The sequence below is a fragment of the Gopherus flavomarginatus genome, chromosome 5 (genome assembly GCF_025201925.1).
Source record: "Gopherus flavomarginatus isolate rGopFla2 chromosome 5, rGopFla2.mat.asm, whole genome shotgun sequence".
NCBI lineage: Eukaryota > Metazoa > Chordata > Testudines > Testudinidae > Gopherus > Gopherus flavomarginatus.
In genome coordinates, this window is record NC_066621.1 from 23,158,020 (window position 1) to 23,177,511 (window position 19,492).

At 53.7% G+C, this 19,492-nt stretch overlaps 2 protein-coding genes across 12 annotated transcripts in view; one reads left to right on the forward strand and one right to left on the reverse strand.

Moving 5' to 3' along the window:
• PPP1R12B (protein phosphatase 1 regulatory subunit 12B) overlaps positions 1 to 19,492 on the forward strand; it is a 602,395-nt gene that overhangs the window by 481,478 nt on the left and 101,425 nt on the right. The gene's annotated exons all lie outside the window — the stretch shown is intronic.
• NAV1 (neuron navigator 1) overlaps positions 1 to 19,492 on the reverse strand; it is a 285,045-nt gene that overhangs the window by 69,251 nt on the left and 196,302 nt on the right. The gene's annotated exons all lie outside the window — the stretch shown is intronic.

A 19,492-nucleotide genomic window follows, 5' to 3' on the forward strand; every position in this document is an offset into this window, starting at 1 on the left:
ACAGACTGGCCACATTCCTGTCACCACAGACTGCAGGGAAGGGCCAGGGGGCCTGCAGCAAAGGACTCATATGGGAGCTTTATGCACCCAGCCAGCCAGCTCACATACCCTCCCATGGACATCCGCACTATGCCACTCCCACACCTCCCCGCTATGCAACCTGCGCCCATCTGCACTCCCACACACAACACTCCCACGTTCACCCACATCTTACAGGTGCCCAGACACCCAGCCGACCACGAGACACCTACAGAGCTCCTCCATTCCTCCCACATGCCTCCACAAGCTCACAGCCGGGCTGGGCAGACACGTGTGTGCACACATCCTGCCACACTCACCTCCTCGCATGCACAGACACGCAGCCCCTGAGCCCCACATCAGCTTCTTGTGCCCAATATTTAGCTGCTGTCCATGGGGCAGAGGGATCCCTCTCACGCGATCTTTGATTTCCACCTCCCTGGTGAGGCCGGGATCCGGTAACCTGAAAGCTGCTCCTTGATCCCTCACTCTGTGGTGAAGGTGTCAAATCCTGGGCAGGGTGATGGGTGCTAGTGACAGGGCTGGTGAGCTGAGCTGCTCCCAGCTTCCTTCGCTGCGACCCAGACAGATTGCTCTGTGTGGGAGGTGGGGGGAAAGGAGCCAGCTGGCCCTGGGCCAATGCAGCTGGCCACAGCTGTTCTCTCGGGTCCAAGTCACAGAAAGAAGAGTATGTTTTGCCTTGGAAACCAGGGAGGGGCTGGACCAATGCCTTCATTCAGAGCTGCACACTCAGGAGAGGGGGCTATTTACCATGGGGTCACACAGCAGGGACGGTAACCTGCATATCCAAGTCCTCTCTCCCCTTCGCTTACCCTGGGGTCACACCATTGATTGCAGCAGGATTACTGCTGATTTACATCGGGTGAGTGAGAGGGGCAGACAGCACATGCCACGTGACGAGGGGCTTGGAGGTTCCTATAACAATCACAATTATTATCAATGAGCCTATGCACTTATACAGCACCTTTCACCGGAGGATCTCAAAGCACTTTCCAAAAGGGGGTATTACTGCTGCAAGTTTATAGAGGGGGAGAATGAGGCCCAGGGTGGCTAGTGACCAAGATCACCTGATGAGTCAGCGGCAGAGCAGAGAATAAAGTCCAGCTCTCCGGACTCCCAATCTCCTGCTGTAACGTCTAGGCCGCATGCCCCAGGAGCACACATTTTATCTGCAGCTCTCTGTTCTGCGGGATGGATGTGCAGTGCAAGTGAAAGGAGCGAGGGATATGCACTGAAGCAGGGGGCACAAAGAATTAAATGCCCCTCTTGAGGGGCAGTTCCTCCTGCCCTGACCTGCCCCAGCCCTGCTCTCTTCATCCTATGTCGCCTCACTCCTCACCCAGCCCACTGAGTCACAGCACGGACTGTGACAGTGCCAGGCCAGCTGGGATGCAGAGGGGCTGGGGCTCCCAGTAATCCCTGCTGCTTATTACAGCATGGTAAATATTTATACAATAGCAAAACATCCCTGGACATCCTTCCCCCCCACGAGCGGCAGCCTGCACAGCTGCCTGTGAGAGGGGGCCAGCTCACGGCATGCACACAAACACACAGAGATCTACCCAGACAAACGTCCAGGGACACAGAGACAGACAACACATGTGCAGGGCCACAGCTTGCTGGCCAAGTTCTCTCTCCTGCAGGGTCCTCTCAGCTTAAGAGGCGAGAGCCAGATGCTGCCGTGGTGGCAATGACTTCATGGGCTCTTCTGGTGGGAGCCCCCATGTGTGGACTCAGCCCTTTCCGTGGGGTTTCAGGGCCTGAGGTTGGAGATGGCGCCCAGCCTGTCAGCCAGCATTGGGGGAGATCAGCAGGAGAGCGGACAGGGCTGGAGCTCCAGCCCCAGTCCTGCCTCAGACAGGATGATGCTGGGGAAAAGCAGCGAGGACTCCCCCCTCCCGCAGCTTACTGAGCAGCTCAGCCAAACAGCTGCTCTGACCTCCTGGCTGTGTTATGCTACAAGGCTGCTGAGAATAGCAAGCCAGACTAGCTGTGAGCTGGCTGCTGGGCACCGTGCCTGTCCCAACCCAGAGCTCAACGGGGGACCCCGTGTTAGAGGGGCACTACTTCCTTCCTAGCCTCACGCTCATAATCATCACACTGACAGGGGGGCCATCACCACCACAAACTCTCCCTCACGTGGGAGCAACAAAAAAAAGTGTCTCTGCCTGCAAGTCACCCTGAGCCCCTGCAGAAGCTTCCAAATCCCAGCCCAACCTGACTGGAAGGTATTCATGTCTTTGAGCTATACACAATCACAAACCTTGTTAGGACTGATGGTGTGCTATGCACCCTTCTTTCAGGCTAGATGGTGGGAGCAATTAAACATCCCTTTATGTAGTGATAGCCAGAAACAATAAAAGCCACTGCCCAAGGTAATGGTCCTCTAACAAGGCCTGGTCAACAGTTAAGTCATGTGGGCTGAGTGGTTCCCCAGGGACTGATTGCAAACACAGGGGCTGGGGGTTGTTTGGCAAACCACAGCTGTTACAAGGAGAAAGCCACAGCGAGAGAAGCAATGGTGAACATGGCCCGCAGAGACAGGCCTGGAAATGGTGAGCAAGGAAACTGCCTGCTGTGAATTATTCCTACTGTGTACAGGGGAACGGGACTCTGTGTGCATTCTTTACAAATAAACAGGAATGGCACCAAAGAATATCCCTGACTCATATAATCAATTTCTCCTCCTAATGGAAACAACCCGGCAAGGTCCCCAATACTGACTAACTGCTCCGGCCAAAGGGGCACTAGTATCACTCCAGCCTCTCTAAATATTACAAGTGGCTCCCCAAATCCCTGCCCTGTGTGAGGAGCCCCCCAAATAACCCCAACCCTGAGTTCTCTTCCTAAATACTATCCCAGCGTGCTGCATTCCAGGCCATCGTCACCCCTTGATCCCCTTCCCCTTCCCCGGTAACATTTCTGGAGGAGTCATCCAGTCTCAGCCAACCTGAAGCCACTAGATTGTGCCTAGAATCTGCATGCCTCCTCCCCAGTCGCCACTCTCCCAAGGCCTCCTAGAGTCTCCAGCCACCCTGGGTGCCAGCTATCAGGAGCAGACAACGTCCAGGGGCACCATGTCTCTGCTCTGGTTGGCATCACTCCTTCCATGCGCCCCACGGTGAGTGCTTGCTGGGCTGAGGCCACATAGGGCTCTCTGCATTAGCAATGCCACCAGTGGGGAATCATCTTCCCCCCAAAAGAATGATCCCTGGTTCCCAGCTTAAGCAGCAGTCAAGGGGCAGCTTTTGGTGCCCATAGCTCCATTGAAACACAGAGGCGTGACCCATGGAGACTACAAGACCCAGCATGCAAAGCTGTGTCTGACCTCCCACAACCGCTACTGAGCGCATGGAATGCTGGGGACTGTGGTCTCCATGGGCTGCACCTTCCTATTGAACAACAGGGCTGTCCCAGTGGCTCCGTTTCATGCTAGCGACAGTGGGGCGGCCCATGGCCTGGTGATACACTGCTGGCGAGTGCCTCCTGCCCTAGCTATTGGACTACAATGGTTGTGGAGGGGGATAATCTTTATGTCCCGACTTCCTTTCCTTTTAATAGTGAATCAGACAAGTGGGGGCCCAGGAGGATACCCCAGATCAGCGCTGGGCTTTGCAGAGCACTACCATGACTCCCACCCCACCTATGTCTGCATGCATGAGACTGCTCAACTCATGTCGCAGATAAGCCCAGCTCAGCACCAAGAATTTAGCTGATTAAAGCTGCTCTACCCCGTCCTTTTATCCCGGCCTCTCAGCCAGAACTCTGGAAAGCCCCCTTCTCCCCCACGCCCGGCTGGTGTGTACCCTTCCCCTCCTCCACCCGACGTGCGGGCACACCGACACACACACACACCCTTGTATCCCAGTCTGCTGGTGACTCACACAGCCAGCAAGCATAGCCTCATAAACCACAGTGAGGGAGGATGCAGTTACCTCGATAACCCCCAGTCTGATGGAATCAGCTGTGAGGCTGGGCAGGCATCTGCAGTAACACGCTGCCTTCTGCAAACCTGCCGGCTCTAAGCCAACTGCGGGCACCGCTCCTCCCATTTTACCCGGCTAAGGCTTAGACTTCCATGTTTTTGCTTTTTTTTGCTTAGTGACTTACTTTGTTCTGTCTGTTGTTACTTGAAACCACTTAAATCCTACTCTTTATACTTAATAAAATCACTTTTGTTTATCAATAAACCCAGAGTAAGTGATTAATACTGGGGGAGTAAGCAGCTGCACATCTCTCTCTATCAGTGATATAGAGGGCAAACAATTTACAAATGTACCCTGTATAAGCTTTATACAGAGTAATATGGATTTATTTGGGGATTGGATCCCATTGGGAATCGGGTGTCTGGGTGCTGGAGACAGGTCTATCAGTGTTATAGAGGGCAGACAATTTATGAATTTACCCTGTATAAGCTTTATACAAAGTAAAACAGATCTATTTGGGGTTCAGGCTCCCTGAAAGGCTGAACACTGGAAAAGTTCCTGTTAACTGAGAAGCCCCTGGGCTGAGTGAATCTCAGTTCAGTGAACTGCAGAGGGGCATGGCCCAACCTCTGGGTCTGTGCTGAAGCTAACTGGAGTGTCTAACTTGGCAAGACAGGAGTGGAGGGGCACCTGTTCTGCCAGGAGGGTTGTTCTCAGTGGTATCCCAGCTCACTAAGTGACAGTCTCGAGGGGTGTCTCTCTGACCGAACTCGTCACATCTTGTCCAATGTATAAAGAAGCCAAGCCGTCTATGGCTAATGATCATCCATCTTTTCCAGGTCTAGTCTGCAGGTCTCTACAGCTGACCAGAGAGCTGGGAGGAGTGTGGCATTAGAATGACCAAAAAAGTAAATCTAAAGGGGGAAGGGAAACTATTTTCATTTCAACTCTTCCTTTGCCGTGTGCTCCTGCTAATGCCTCCCGGTGAGAAAAGTGAACCATGCAGAACTCTGCCCCAGGGGACAAAGTAGATCTGCAAAAATCTTGACATCAGTTAGGCAATTGGTGTGCCAGAAGATGCCAGGACCAAGTCCTAGGAAGCCACCAGCAAGAGCTGTGGCTTTGCATCCAGGTTACAGCAAATTGTCCACTGTATTCTTCCTATGAGAAAATGGGGAATCTCCCCGTGGACCTGACCAGCTGCGTGAGTCCCAAGTGCTGGCTTCTGCTACTCTGGCGGGAGGGGGATGAGCACCCGCAGCACAAGACTCTCACCCGTAGCAAGCATAGGTTTGAATCCTACCAGAGCAAACCCAACCCTTCCTCCTGCAGTGATGGCAGCAATCAGATTGGCCAGGAGCCAGTTGCTGTGCAGGGATCAAGGTCCTGCTGCTGCTGCTGTGACACTAACCCGCCGCCCCCCCTTCCCTGGAAGCCATGGCTTTGGGGTGCACCCCGAGGCCCAGCATGGCCTTTGTCCCCACACTTTGTCTCTCACTTAAGCTGCCAGCGGCCCTCCCTGTCCTGCCCCTGCCCAGCTGGAACACTTGGTAGCGGAACTGCTTGCGGTTGAATGGACGGAGTGATGATATTGGCGAGGGCAGCTCAGGAAGGCACCGAGACACCCAACATGAATATTTCAAGGCATCGGGGCAGAGCAGCCAGTTCATGTGGAAGGAGCCAGGCTCGTCTCAGATCAGCTTGACATGGAACAGGGTGATTGTGTTACTGCTACGATTATGGAACTCACGCACCGAACCAGAGAGACACCCGCCCCTGCTGGAACCCACAGCATCCCCCACGTGCTGCCGTCGCAGCTCCTAGCTGAGGGGAACCAACCATGGATTTGTTCTGATCTGCTAGGTTCAGGGTTTAGGCAGCCTCCGCGTGGCTCCTACAGGCCCCTTGGGTTGCCCTAGGAATAGCGACAGGCTCCGGAGCAGGGCTGTCTTTTCACTGCGCGTGTACAGCATTAGCGCCAAAGGGGCATCATCAGCGCCTGAGCCTGCTAGGTGCTGCTGCTAAAAAAAACAACTCATTCATGGTTCCTTTTATTAGGGAATCTCAAAGTACTTTGCGAGCTCACAGCTTTCCTGGGAAGCAGTTAGGACAGTGTGTGCACTGCTATTGGATTGTGTATGCACTACACTGTGTGCACTACAGTCGAACTGGGGCCGCTTGTCTGACATCAGTGAGGTACCAGTCAGGAAGCTGTTCACCTCCTGAAAGATCAGTAATAGGGAAGTTTGGCAGAACATAAATGAATCAAACTGCACAGGCAACTGCTGCCTCCTGATTGGCTGCAGCTGATTTCTCTGACAAGGCATATTCACTTCTGATGAGCCAATCCAATGGTGGATGCAAATCTCTGCTCCCTGACTGGTTCAGAGATTAACGACAGCTCTTTTCCCAGCCTTCTCCTTTGGAATGTCATTGTCAGAGGGAAAAAGTGTTACCAACCGGAAAACCACAGTCATCGTGGAGCGAGTTTTCCGATGTACCCGTCCTGACTGCATGCAGCCAGCTATGGCCTTCAGGTTTCGGCAAACATGATTTATGTGCCTGAAATGTCCTTACATTGAATTTGGGGGTTGTACATACTAGTGTTCACCTCAGCGGAAACCAGTATCTGCTCCCTGCTTGCATTTAGATGGGGAAACGAGAGACTAGTGAGATCAAGGGCAATGTTTTAAAAATGGCAGGCTCTCACGTTAGCCACCCAGAACCCGAGGGACCCACAATCAGCCACCACTGTGGAACTGTCCCGGAAAGTGACTAGCCCAACTTCCCCAAGCGAGCCAGTGGCAGAGGTGGGGATAGAACCCAGGAGTCCTGGCAGCTGGTCCCTGAGTTCAACCATTCGAACACACTTCCCCTACAGCAGGGAACTATGGCTCTGTACAATTCCCTCTGTGCCACTGGGGAATGCTATGGTGGAGAAACGTCTCCCACCCCGACTTGGATGGAAACAGCCTCTTGGGGGTGGATTGTAGGCAAGCTCAATGCCTGGGGGAGGAGATGTGGGCTCTTGTCCGGGGAGGGGCAGGCTGGGAGGGCAGAAGGGGTACAGAAGTAGATGCTGCAGTTAGATAGGTCAGGTCCAGGGCTGGGCACTGTGAGTGGGTTTGAGGAGGAAGCTCCAGAAGATTTGGGCCAAAGGGAAACTACAGCAGCTGGGCCTTGCTCAGAAGTGGCGCTCGGTTCTTCTCCATGGAAATTCTTGGAAACCCCAAGTCATGCTTGAGTGTGATGCGGTGCATTCCCAGAGCAACAGAAGCCATGGACGAAAGGCACCAAGTAGCAGAGAGGGGATGACCCCCACCAAAGACAGGGAAATCCCCTCCTACTCGAACACTGAACCCCTAAGTGGCAACACAGCTTCAAGGCTACCCGAATTCACAGGCTGTCACCACATCAGCAAATCCACGGCACATTTGGCAATGGAAACGAAAGTCCACTGCTGGCTGGCAAGTTCCTAGAACATCCTTAGCGCATTTACCACAGAATGGGCTCTTCCCGGCCATGCTGCCATGGACATGTGCTGTACCCTCACCCCCCGTCCTGCCCCACAAAAACAGCTGTCACACAGTCCCAGCTGCTCCTTGCCATGCAGGCAGATGGAGCAGTGCGGCCAGGGCTGCGCTCCCACATTTCCCCAGTACGGCAGGTACATGCTTGTTATGCTAGCAGGAGAAGGAGACATGGGCATGGGTTTCTAGCATCACAAAGCCCCAGGCTGGGGTGGTTTGGATTCAGAGCCTACAGAAACAAGAGGTGCTAGAATTTCACAGGGGTTGTGGGTGTTGAATCCATGGGTCTGGGCTTGACTGGTCTCTGGAGGCCGGAATGCTGCAGCTGTAACTGACCAGGACAAAGGCTGCCCCTGTCCAGCTGGTAGTGCATTACAGAGCCACCAGACTCATCCTGACCTCCCACAGCTCAGGCTTCTGGCCAGAGCCCAGCAGAGCATGGAGTGACTAATTTTTCCATTCCCAGCACCTTCTGCTGTTCTACGGCCTGGCAAGGTAGGCTTTGCCCAGTCGCCCTCTCCGCGGGGGGCGCAGCGAGAAAAGCAGAAACGCTACATTAGTGTCCAGAAAAGGAAAAGGGAGACACCTCCAGGGAAAGAAAGGGAGAACTGGCAGCTGATCTCTGCAGGGCTTCAGTCCCTTATCATCACCCAGCCCCAGGCCAGAACCACGGTCCCCTCCCGCTCCTGCCCACGGTCTCAGACCTGCCCCTGTGGGGATGCTGCTTCCCTACTGCACTGAGTGGTAGGTGAATACAGAGCTGGGGGAAGGTATCGCCCTGATGCTATGTGACCAGGAGGGGACCCCTTAGGGACTAACTAGCTCAGAGGTGGGCAAACTACGGCCCACAGACCACATCCAGTCTGCGGGACCCTCCTGCCCGGCCCCCAAGCTCCTGGCCCGGGATGCTAGCCCCCAGCCCCTCCCCTGCTGTTCCCCTTCGCCTGCAGCTTCAGCTCGCCCCGCCGCTGGTGCCATGCTGTGGGCAGCAGGGCTGAGAGCTCCTGGGGCAGCGCAGCTGCAATGCCTGGCCTGATCCAGTCTCTGTGCTGCACGGTGGTGGCAGTGCGTGGCTGGCTCCAGCTGGGCAGCGCGGCTGTAGTGCTGCCAGCCACCAGTGCTCCAGGCAGCGCGGTAAGGGGCCAGGGAGCAGGGGGTGTGTGGATAGAGGGCAGAGGAGTTCAGAGTGGTGGTCAGGGGGCAGGGGTGTGGATAGGGGGTGGGGTGGTCAGAGGGTGGGGAACGGGTTGAATGAGGGCAGGGGTCCGGGGGGGGGGGCAGTCAGGAATGAGAGGAGTGGTTGGATGGTGCGGCGGGGGGCAGTCGGGATGAGGGTTCTGGGGGCTGTCAGGGACAGGGAGAAGGGGTGGTTGGATGGGGAAGGAGTCTGGGCATTGGGAAGAGAAGCGGGGGCGGGGGCGGGCCATGCCTGGCTGTTTGGGGAGGCACAGCCTCCACTGACTGGCTCTCCATACAATCCATACAATTTCCGAAACCCAATGTGAGCCTCAGGCCAAAACGTTTGCCCGCCCCTGAACGAGCTGTTGTGGAGCAAGTGTGAAGTGTTATAAAAGTCCCCAAGGGGCGCCCCTGCCTCCGGGCTCATTCAGCTGCAAATGCACAGGAAATTGCTGCCTGTAAGTCACCCCTGGCCTGGGGGCTACTGATGGCAGCGCAGGACCCACCCAGGATGCTCAGTCCTGGCACCTGCCTCAATTAAGCAGTCTAGCTGCGTGGCACAGAGAAACCCCAGCGCTGCTGAGCATGTGGGGACAGTCCAGTCCACTCTGGGGAGCTGGGCATGGTGGGGACTAAGGCTGCAGCTGGGAGCTGTGCCTTCCGCCGGGAAAGCAGCACGTATGAATCCAGATCACTCCTCCCTGGGCAGAGGAGTCACACAAAGTCTAGACACCATTGCTCCAGCCTATGCACCACTTAAGTCTTGCCTCGGTCCAGCTTCAGTGGTGCACACGCCTTAGGCAGGCCCACTGGCAAAGGGCTGTGTCTGCCTCAGGTGTTCCCTGCACAAGCAGCTGGCTGTCCCTGCAGGGGCAGGCTGGGGAGCGAGGAGGAGTATGGGCAGGAGGAAGAAGTGACAGGTCTGGTTTGGATGAGAGCCATCCAGCTGGGGCAAATCAAGTAGGGAGTTTGGGGGGCAGGGAGCTGAGCCCAGCAGAGCTAAGGAGATGGAGGAGAGGGGGAATGGGGTATACCCTTTTGAGCTCCCCTGGTATCAGTGCAGTCTGAGAAACATCTCAGGAGCCCCGATTTAATGACACAAAAATAACCAGTGTGTGTTACCCGTGTGGTAGCCCCGCATCACACAGAACCCTCACTAGGCACAGAATGCAACTCACACATTTATGCAGAACATTTGCACCCGTGTGTGCATGCACCCCCCTTCACATTCACCCACACGTGTGCAGACCCTCTCTCACACAGGTGTGCACTCACAAACAGGTACACACACACACACACACAAGCTTTCATGGCTCATCAGTTCTGCGGTGGAGCAGTTTCATGGCAAAATGCAGCCAGGTCACTATTGATTCCTGGCTCTGGAAAAAAAACAAGACCACAAAGGAGGCTGATCTGTCTGTTTTGTAAATATCATCTGAAATGTACAAGGCTCCCCGGAGAGCTAGTGATCTGAATCCCCCACCCCTGCCTCCTACACACACACACACACACACAGTACAGGCACACAGAGCAACGCAATCACATACACACAGTTGCCTGAGGTCACCCTCCCACCCCCAATCTCCTGAGGTTTAAACTGTAGCACTCAACGAGCAAGCCCATCTCCTGCAGTCAGCCCTGCTCTGCAGATGAGGGACGGAGGTTAATTAACCCTGCGAGCGCTGAGCCTCACAATGATCAATGAGATTGGGGGCACCTTCCCAAGGCTTCAGCGAGGGACGCCAGTGGAGGCAGGAGAAATAAGGGGTTAATGGGAGAGCCCCTGACTCTGCACTGCACTGTGACCTACTGCCCTACAAAATCTCGCTTCGGCATCACATCAATTTCCAAAGGAACGCTCCCCCCAGTGTATTAGCAGCCCAGTCTCAAGGTGGCTAATGGCCCCATTTTGAGAGCTCCGCTTCTGCCTGGTGCATTAATGGCTATGGGAGACATAGGATCAGCTGGGGAAGTCACAGCATCTTACCGATTCCAGGTCACAGTCAGCTGGGGAGACATTAAAGTCAGCATCCTGAATCGGATTGGGGGCCTGGAGTGCTCCAGGATGGTACAGCACAGGCAGGGCAGCTCCCCCACAGCCACCAACATGCCAAAGCTGGAGCGAGCAGCTGGAGGGGTGAGAGAGAAGTCTGGCTTCCATGGCCTTGTGCTCTCCCTGCAGGCTTCGATTACAAGGTTTGCGGGGCAGGGATGGCGTCTCATCCATGTTCTGTACAGCACTGTGCACGCACCCATCCTTGGCCTCTCAGCTGAGGTGCCAGCAAAGGCTCTGCTCATGATGGTAGGTTTCCACAAGGACATCGATCCCCCAGGATCTGGACTGGAATCATGCGCTCATGTCACCAAGGCCTGGCACCACAGGAAACGACTTACAGGCACTACCAGCCTGGGCTGCCTTGGGAGCGATCACCTTGGGCATGAACGTAGGACCATCCCCCCTCTGGCTCTCCTATGCCCCAGAGAGACACCACTGGCATACCTAGAAGATCAGCAGGTCCTGCAGGTCTCTGCCATGACTGTGCACCTGGGCACGCAGTACTGCTGACCCGAATTATACTGCACCTGGCCCATCTGGAAGGGTCCTGGGCAGCCCCAGCAGAGGATCTGCTGCTGCTAACGGCAAAACCCTGTGGTCACAGATCTGACACTGCTCAAAGGTCAGTTCCACACCCACCTGTTTGGATGATCCTCCGGGCCTATCATGAACAAGGCTCCAGATCTGGCCACAACTCCTGCAAGGTAACCCGTTAGCATCTCTGCTCCCAGTTCCATCCAGAGCCAGGGAGGAGAAAGCCCCAGGAACCCAGGGTCACTAGGCTGAACCCAGGAAGCTTGAAGTTGGGAGCGCTCATGCACCTGCTCTGGGGCTGGGTGGGGAAAGGGCAGGGAAGGGAAGCATGGCTAGCTCACGGACTCCACAGCAACCACGGGTTTCTGCATGTAAAGCAAAGCAGCTGATCCGTAGGGCCGGATTGTCAGTGGCAAAGAGAAGAATCTCGACACACGGGGCAGAATGTGCTCCTCCCAACATAGCTCGCATCACTCAGACTGTGTCCCCAGAGAGAGCCATGTCTCAATACAGGAGAGGGGACATTTGTCTCAGACTATTTACGGACCCTAGTGAGGGGACTGTGGTTAAGGGGTACGGCTGTATTGGGAAGAACTGCTAGAGAGTCATGGTTTAAGCTGCAAACCGGCTTTGTCATTGACTGGGTCTGTCTTAGCGTTGATTGTTTCGGAGGATAGGGGCAGCACGCATGTTTCACAGCCCCGGATAATCACAGTATGAGAACAACCCCCTAGCGCTTTTCATTGCTAGATCTTCAAGAGCTTTACAAAGGTGATGGGGAAACTGAGGTGCAGAGCGGTGAAGTAACTCACCCAAGGCTATGCAGTGAGTCGGGGCTGTGCCCGGTGAGGAACTCAGGTCACCTGGTTCATTGTCCCATGTCTTGCCCACTAGATTTCTCTGCCCCTCCCCCTCACGTAGTTCTGAGCTGGACCCTGCCTCTGGTGTTTGCAAACGCTATTGACAGACCCTCCAAGAAATCTCAGGATGCCGGGGGGAGAGAGTTAGGGGGATGGTTATACTCCCTCCTGGCTTCAGTTAAAGGAGCGAGTCGGAGCAGAACAAAGCCCTGCAGCAAGACATGGACCGTTAAGCAAAGCCATCCCATCCCTATCTCGCCAGAGCGCTCTCAAAGGCAGCGTGCTGTCAGCCAGGTCTGCTGGGCCCTAGGCCCCAAACCATGCGATTCCCGCTCTCAGAGCCTCAGCAAGGCGGCTTTCTCCTGAACAGCTGGGCACTTGGAAGGAGAAGGAGAAAATGAATCCCATCTGTGTGAGGGGCTTTAAACAAAGGCGGGAAACCCACCAGTGAGCAAAATGGCAAAGCAGAGCAAGGCAGCAGGAAGTGACCCTGGGCATGGGAACCACAATGAGCGGGGGCCGCTTTTCTCACTCGTTGCAAAGGCAGCTGCAAAGGTGCTGTCTGTTGGATGCACCTTCCCACTCGGTCCATCTAAGCAGCTTATCAGACGGTCCATGCCCCCACTGACGGCTCAGCATCAAGCTGCTATGAGGTGTCACCTACACAGAGGGCTTGGTCTTGGCTCCCCTCTGCACCTTGGCTTCCAGCCAGCCAGCCACCTGAATCTCTGCACACCAAGATTGCAAGGGGTGAGTCCCTCCCCTTCGGTGTTACCTGACCCCATGTGCTGTCCCGTGTATGAACCTGCGCTAACTAGGCTTCTGCATCTGTCACATCATGGCATCCGAGCTCGTGCTTGCACAGGACTATCTGAGACAAAACAAAGCCAGTTCATTAATGATCTGGAGGATGGCGTGGACTTCACCCTCAGCAAGTTTGCAGATGACACTAAACTGGGAGGAGTGGTAGATACACTGGAGGGTAGGGATAGGATACAGAGAGACCTAGACAAATAAGAGGACTGGGCCAAAAGAAATCTGATGAGGTTCAACAAGGACAAGTGCAGAGTCCTGCACTTAGGATGGAAGAATCCCACGCACTGCTACAGGCTAGGAACTGAGTGACTATGCAGCATTTCTGCAGAAAAGGACCTAGGGGTTACAGTGGACGAGAAGCTGGATATGAGTCAACAGTGTGCCCTTGTCGCCAAGGAGGCTAATGGCATTTTGGGCTGTATAAGTAGGGGCATTGCCAGCAGATCGAGAGATGAGATCATTCCCCTCTATTCAACATTGGTGAGGCCTCATCTGGAGTATTGTGTCCAGTTTTGGGCCCCACACTACAAGAAGGATGTGGAAAAATTGAAAAGAGTCCAGCGGAAGGCAACAAAAATTATTAGGGCGCTGGAGCACATGACTTATGAGGAGAGGCTGAGGGAACTGGGATTGTTTGGTCTGCAGAAGAGAAGAATGAGTGGGGATTTGATAGCAGCTTTCAACTACCTGAAAGGGGGTTCCAGAGAGGATGGAGCTAGACTGTGGTAGTAGATGACAGATCAAGGAGCAGTGGTCTCAAGTTGCAGTGGGGGAGGTTTAGGTTGGATATTAGGAAACACTATTTCACTAGGAGGGTGGTGAAGCACTGGAATGGGTTACCTAGGGAGGTGATGGAATCTCCTTCCTTAGAAGTTTTTAAGGTCAGGCTTGACAAAGCCCTGGCTGGGATGATTTAGTTGGGGATTGGTCCTGCTTTGAGCAGGGGCTTGGACTAGATGACCTCCTGAGGTCCCTTCCAACCCTGATATTCTATGATTCAATAAGTCTATGATCTCATGGCATCCACCATCCAGGAGCAAAGGTGCCACAAACATACCAGGGCTCCTGCTATTTTGGCCCCACAAATGGCTCCATGAGCCATGAAACTAGCCCGTAGGAAGCACCACAATACCGGGGCGATTCATGCCTAGGGCAGATATAAAATGATATGGCCCCATTATCGAAGAGCTTACAACCTAGTACAGACCAGAGGGTGGCCCTGTGGATCAGGACGGAAGAAAGAGAGATTGTTATTATTACTTACAGTTTTCAGTATTTATTCAAGCATTCAAGAATTATCAGGCCCTATGGAGTTACTCCTGATTTACACGAGGGTGAGTGAGGGAGGAATCGGGCACAGGAATTAGTCCTGATTTACACGGGGGTGAGTGAGGGGGGAATCGGGCACAGGAGTTACTCCTGATTTACATGAGGGTGAGTGAGGGGGGAATCGGGCACAGGAGTTACTCCTGATTTACACGGGGGTGAGGGAGGGAGGAATCGGGCACAGGAGTTACTCCTGATTTACACGGGGGTGACTGAGGGGGGAAATCGGGCACAAGAGTTACTCCTGATTTATGCCAGACCCCACCCCCCACATAATGGAGAGGTTGGGGCACTGATATAGCCCCTTAGATGTGTTCTGTATTTAGCCTGATTCACTTGCACAGGGAACCAGTTGTGTTTCATTCCGCGGGTGAAGGTGGGGGGAATCCTAGAGCCAAGCGCTAGGACAGAAATTAGATCCCTGCCAATAGGGACACATGCCACTTTAATGGAGCTCTCTGCAAACCCATGTGCTTTGCCTTTCACTCGGCCCCAGGGCCAATAATAAGCCGGCAGCTGCTGCTAGGGCTTAGTGCCCATGCACAGAGCACTGAGGGGCACTGGAAGCAGCCACCCGCAAGGTCCTGTAGTGGCACCAAATCTTATGTAAAGGGGGTCATATAAGGTGTCTAAGACCAGGTTATGGGTTGCTGGTTATGATTATGCTGTCTGTACGTGTGTATCATTTTGTAGTAGAAGTTATGAGTATTGACTCTATACTGTCTGTATTTCAAACTTATTCTGTGCTTCTGGGAGACGCCCCACACAAGTTGGCGTTAGCTCTGCCTAGCCTGCTTGATGGCCCATTAAGGACCATCAGCTATACAACTGACCCATTGAGAGAAGGCAGATAAGCCTTGTAACTCAGCAAAGTATGCAGGAACTTGCTCATGTGACTCCAGACTTCATTTTGCTGTAATTTTCCACAGTAAGGACACAGAGGTTCTTCTTACACCTGGAAAACCTATAAAAGGCTGATGCCTCATCTCCATCTTGTCTTCAATCCTGCTTCTTACCTCTGGAGAGACTTTGCTACAAACTGAAGCTCTGAACAAAGGACTGAATGACCCATCCCAGATGGGGATGTACTCCAGAGATTTCATTTGAACCTGCAGTTTACTCCATCACTGCTACAAGCCTGAACTAAGAACTTTGCCATTACTGGATGTAATTGATTCCATTTAACCAATTCTAGCTCTCATCTCTATGTTTTTCCTTTTATGAATAAACCTTTAGATTTTTTATTACAAAGGATTGGCAACAGCACGATTTGTGGGTAAGATCTGATGTGTATATTGACCTGGATCTGGGGCTTGATTCTTTGGGATCGAGAGAATCTTTTTCTTTTATTGGGATGTTGGTTTTCATAACCATTTATCCCCAGGACGAGTGGGACTGGTGGTGATAGTGGGAAACTGGAGTGTCTAAGGGAATTGCTTGTGTGACTTGTGGTTAGCCAGTGGTCTGAGACCAAAGTCCTTTTTGTCTGGCTGGTTTGGTTTGCCTTCGAGGTGGAATAACCCCAGCCTTGGGCTATAACTGCCCTGTTTAAGAAATTGGTCCTGAATTGGCACTCTCAGTTGGGTCCCGCCAGAACCTCATCGTTACAGAAGCATCAAGCAGAGAGATGGAACTTCTTGGGCACAGAGCTCGCTGGAGGGGCAGGCATGGGGATTTCTGAGCGAGGAACCTGCCTGCTGCTCCTAGTTTCTGTGGTGTTCAGGGGGACGGGCCTGCATGCACGTTCTTTGTAAATAAACCAGATCCCACCAAGAACCGACCTGAGTCACAGCATCGATTTCTCCTCTTGACCGAAACAACCCTGCAAGGTTCTGGATATGGCTACCACTTGGGCCAAAGGGGCAACATGCCTTTAGGGCAGATCAAGGAGGTCAGTCACTTTGGCCCATTTTCAGCCTTTAGCCACAGTAAAGAAAGTCATTTAGTGCCCTATGATGTGTTCACATGGCCACAAGCTGTATAGAGACCCACCACCGCCGCATCACCAAAGGCCACTGAGCAGCCACCAGTAGGCAATAATGCAGCATCATTATCACTCCAGGTAGGATCTGAACCTGTGACCTAGAGCTGGAAGCCAGTAACCCCTGTCCCCGCAGCCAGCCAGTCTTTTCCTACCAGCCTTAAACCCTACAGTCATCAGACTTTCCAAAAAAGGAGCTCGGGGCCCCAACTCTTCCAGCTCCTAAAGTCCCAAGAGCAGAAGCTCCGTCGCTGAGCACAAAGGGAATTGGCAGGCTGTCTCGGGAAGACTCCCCTGGATGTCGACGGGCTGTAGGTCAGATCCCAATCTGGCTCTGTCTCCCACAGGCAGCCTCAGAGCCTTGCCTGGCTTCTGCTCTAGGCTCCTATCAAACCTCCCAAAGGGGGCAGCAACAATCAGCATAACAAGCCAAGTCCACATCCATATAGTACGGACACTGTGGGCTCTCAGGGTCTGGCTACACTGTACTTCAGACACCCACGGCTCGCCCGTGCCAGCTAACTCAGGCTACGGGGCTGTTTCATTGTGGTGCAGACATTCCCTGAGCTCTGGGACCCTCCCCTCTCACAGGGTCCTAGAACCCAGGCTCCAGTCTGAGTGTCTACACCATAATGAAACAGCCCCTTAGCCCGAGTCAGCTGGCAGAGGCCAGCTGTGGTTTTTTAATGGCAGTGTAGACATGCCCTAAAGGGGCAACGCAGAGACCCAATCCCCTTTACATGTGTGTCTGGGAGAAGCCATTTCCCGGGAGATATGGGGACCTGCGCTAAGTTGGTGTATGTGGCTACCACAATCCTCTTCCTCCTCCCCAGCCGCCTTTGTTTCTCACCGACATAGGCCAAAAAGAAAGGGACTGAGCCTGTTAAGGGACAGGGCTCCTTGAACAGAGCGGCCATTTGGGATCAGGGGAAACATACAGAGTTACTGGTCTCATCATGTGTCAGAGAGTCCCCAAGACACCCACCAGTGCTGTGGGCTCTCACTGCACACCACAAGGAGCTGGCATGGCTAGCAGCTGTAAGCAGTGTAGTAGGCCAAACACCTCCCCATGCTCTGGGACAAATCAAATATCAGGATTATTTATTTTCTCATGAGTTGAAACAGGAAACCTCCAATGTGCTGAAATTCTGGCCTTGAGTCAGAGGCGGGGGCGGGGAAGAGACGGGGACTGGATTTTTGTTCAACACAAAACCCCCCAGGCGACATCTCAAGAGCTCGATGGGATCAGCGTGGGGAGGGCTGCGTTTCAAAAGAAAACAACACATGCTTTAAATCCAAAAAGTCCCACTCATTTGTCCCCTTCTAACAGCCCCTTTCACAGCATTACTTGGTATCGAGAAACCTCTCCTGGGCAAGAGTGGAAGAGAACTCAGATGGGCTGGGGAGACTAGACGCAGCTCTTTGCAAGGATTGGCTGGCTGCCGACTCCCACTCGCCTCAGGGTCTGATCCTGCCAGGTGCTGAGCAGCCTCACCTCCTAGTGGGGGACCCACAAGAGGCTGAGTGCTGCTATGGGGCGCTGAATGATCCAGCACCCCCTGGGGACGGAGCAAGCTCTCCAATATGGATTTCCCCTCTGCAGCACCCTGCTCCTGTGCAGCAGGGACTGGGATCCACCTGCCCCTTTTCTTGAATGCCCACTGATGGTAACAGCCTGGAGGTATGGCAGAGTCACTGGACTCAGACCTCGTTGGTTACACATCTGCCGCCCAGAGCTGTGAAATTAGCAAGGAGTTGTACAGAGCTCTCCATGCTGCAGGAGTATTTTTAGGATCAAGGCGATACCCCATACCTCGAAGGATGTTTGGGCTATTTTTTCCCCCATTTTTATACTTCCAGGGATAAATGGGAAACTCATGACATCATCTCTCTCCCCGTGAGTTTCCATTTCTGACACGCAGTGAGGAACAGACAAGGCTGGGCTGTATCAAATGAGATCCCCTCCATGCCCACTGATGTCAACGGTGGATGGACAGAGCTGAGCACAACCCAGGATCAGAGCCCCCGTCTCTGCTCACATGGAGTGTGTGTATGGACCAGCTGGGCTGCTCCGGGAAGGACACCAGGGAGGTGGTGTTTCTTGGCATCCTGCCTCGGAGGCTTGGTCAGGAATTGTTGGTTGACACCCTTCCCGGCTGCTTTCAGCCAGGGCTGGGGTTCCAGCAGATCCAGGGTGAGCTGCCTGCTCTTCTTCCTCTCCCTGGGAAGGCTCAGCAAACATTCCAACAGCACAGGTGCAGTCAGCTGGGGCGCTTCCTCTGGGGGTATCGTCTCTAACCAGGGATCACACACACTGCCATAAACCAAAGATAGGCAGCCCAGAAAACACCCCAGCCTGTGGTTAACCCAGTCCTGTCACCCTGGCTACGGAGACTGACCTTCCCTAAGATACTTTCTCCCATCCAGTCCATTTGTAGCCTTTCCCTGATGTGGGGGAAGGGGTAGGGAAGAGAAGGTGAGCTGAGTTTAACCACATGTGCACCAGGGATCAGTTAGTAACCATCTCCCGCCAATCCCAGCCTGATACTCAAGAAAAATCTGCAAAGCCCTGAAAACATCTTTGCTGGTTCTAGCCCTATCAGGTCCTGAGACACTGGGCCTTAAAATCACATCCTTCTGATTACAGTCATACTTTTCCCTCTCCTTCACCAACTGCCCGCTGGTTAGGCAGCTGATCTCTCCCAAACCACCAAAGGACCAGATTCTCAACTGATGTAAATCAGCACAGAACTACTGAAGTCAATGGGGCTACACTGTCTGACACCAGCTGAGGATCTGGCCCTTTGCAGAAGCGCACGGCAAATGCTCTAACATGTTAATTTCTCACATTAGTCGCTGTGGAAGGAGCAAGTACTAAAGTCAGATCAGAGATCAAGTGGCAAATACAGCCAGATGGTCATTGGAATACAAAGCCCCAGACCTGAGGACCTGAGCGAGAAGTGAATGGCTCACATTGTGGAATAGCTCCGAAGCCCACCAGCTTCCCCGTGGTTATTCAGCACTCCTTCCCAGCCCTCTGGAAGGATGCACTTGAGTATTGTCCTGTGGTCCCCCAGGATCCATCCACAGAGCAGCTGGGAGGTGCTTCCCAGCAGGGGCAGAGACTGACACACACTAGGTCTGCTTGAGTTAGTGTGCTACAAATAGCAGTGTGGCTGCAGTGATGGCATGGGCAGCGGCCACCCAACCCTGCCAGAACGTACTCAGGAGACTAGCCTGACCTG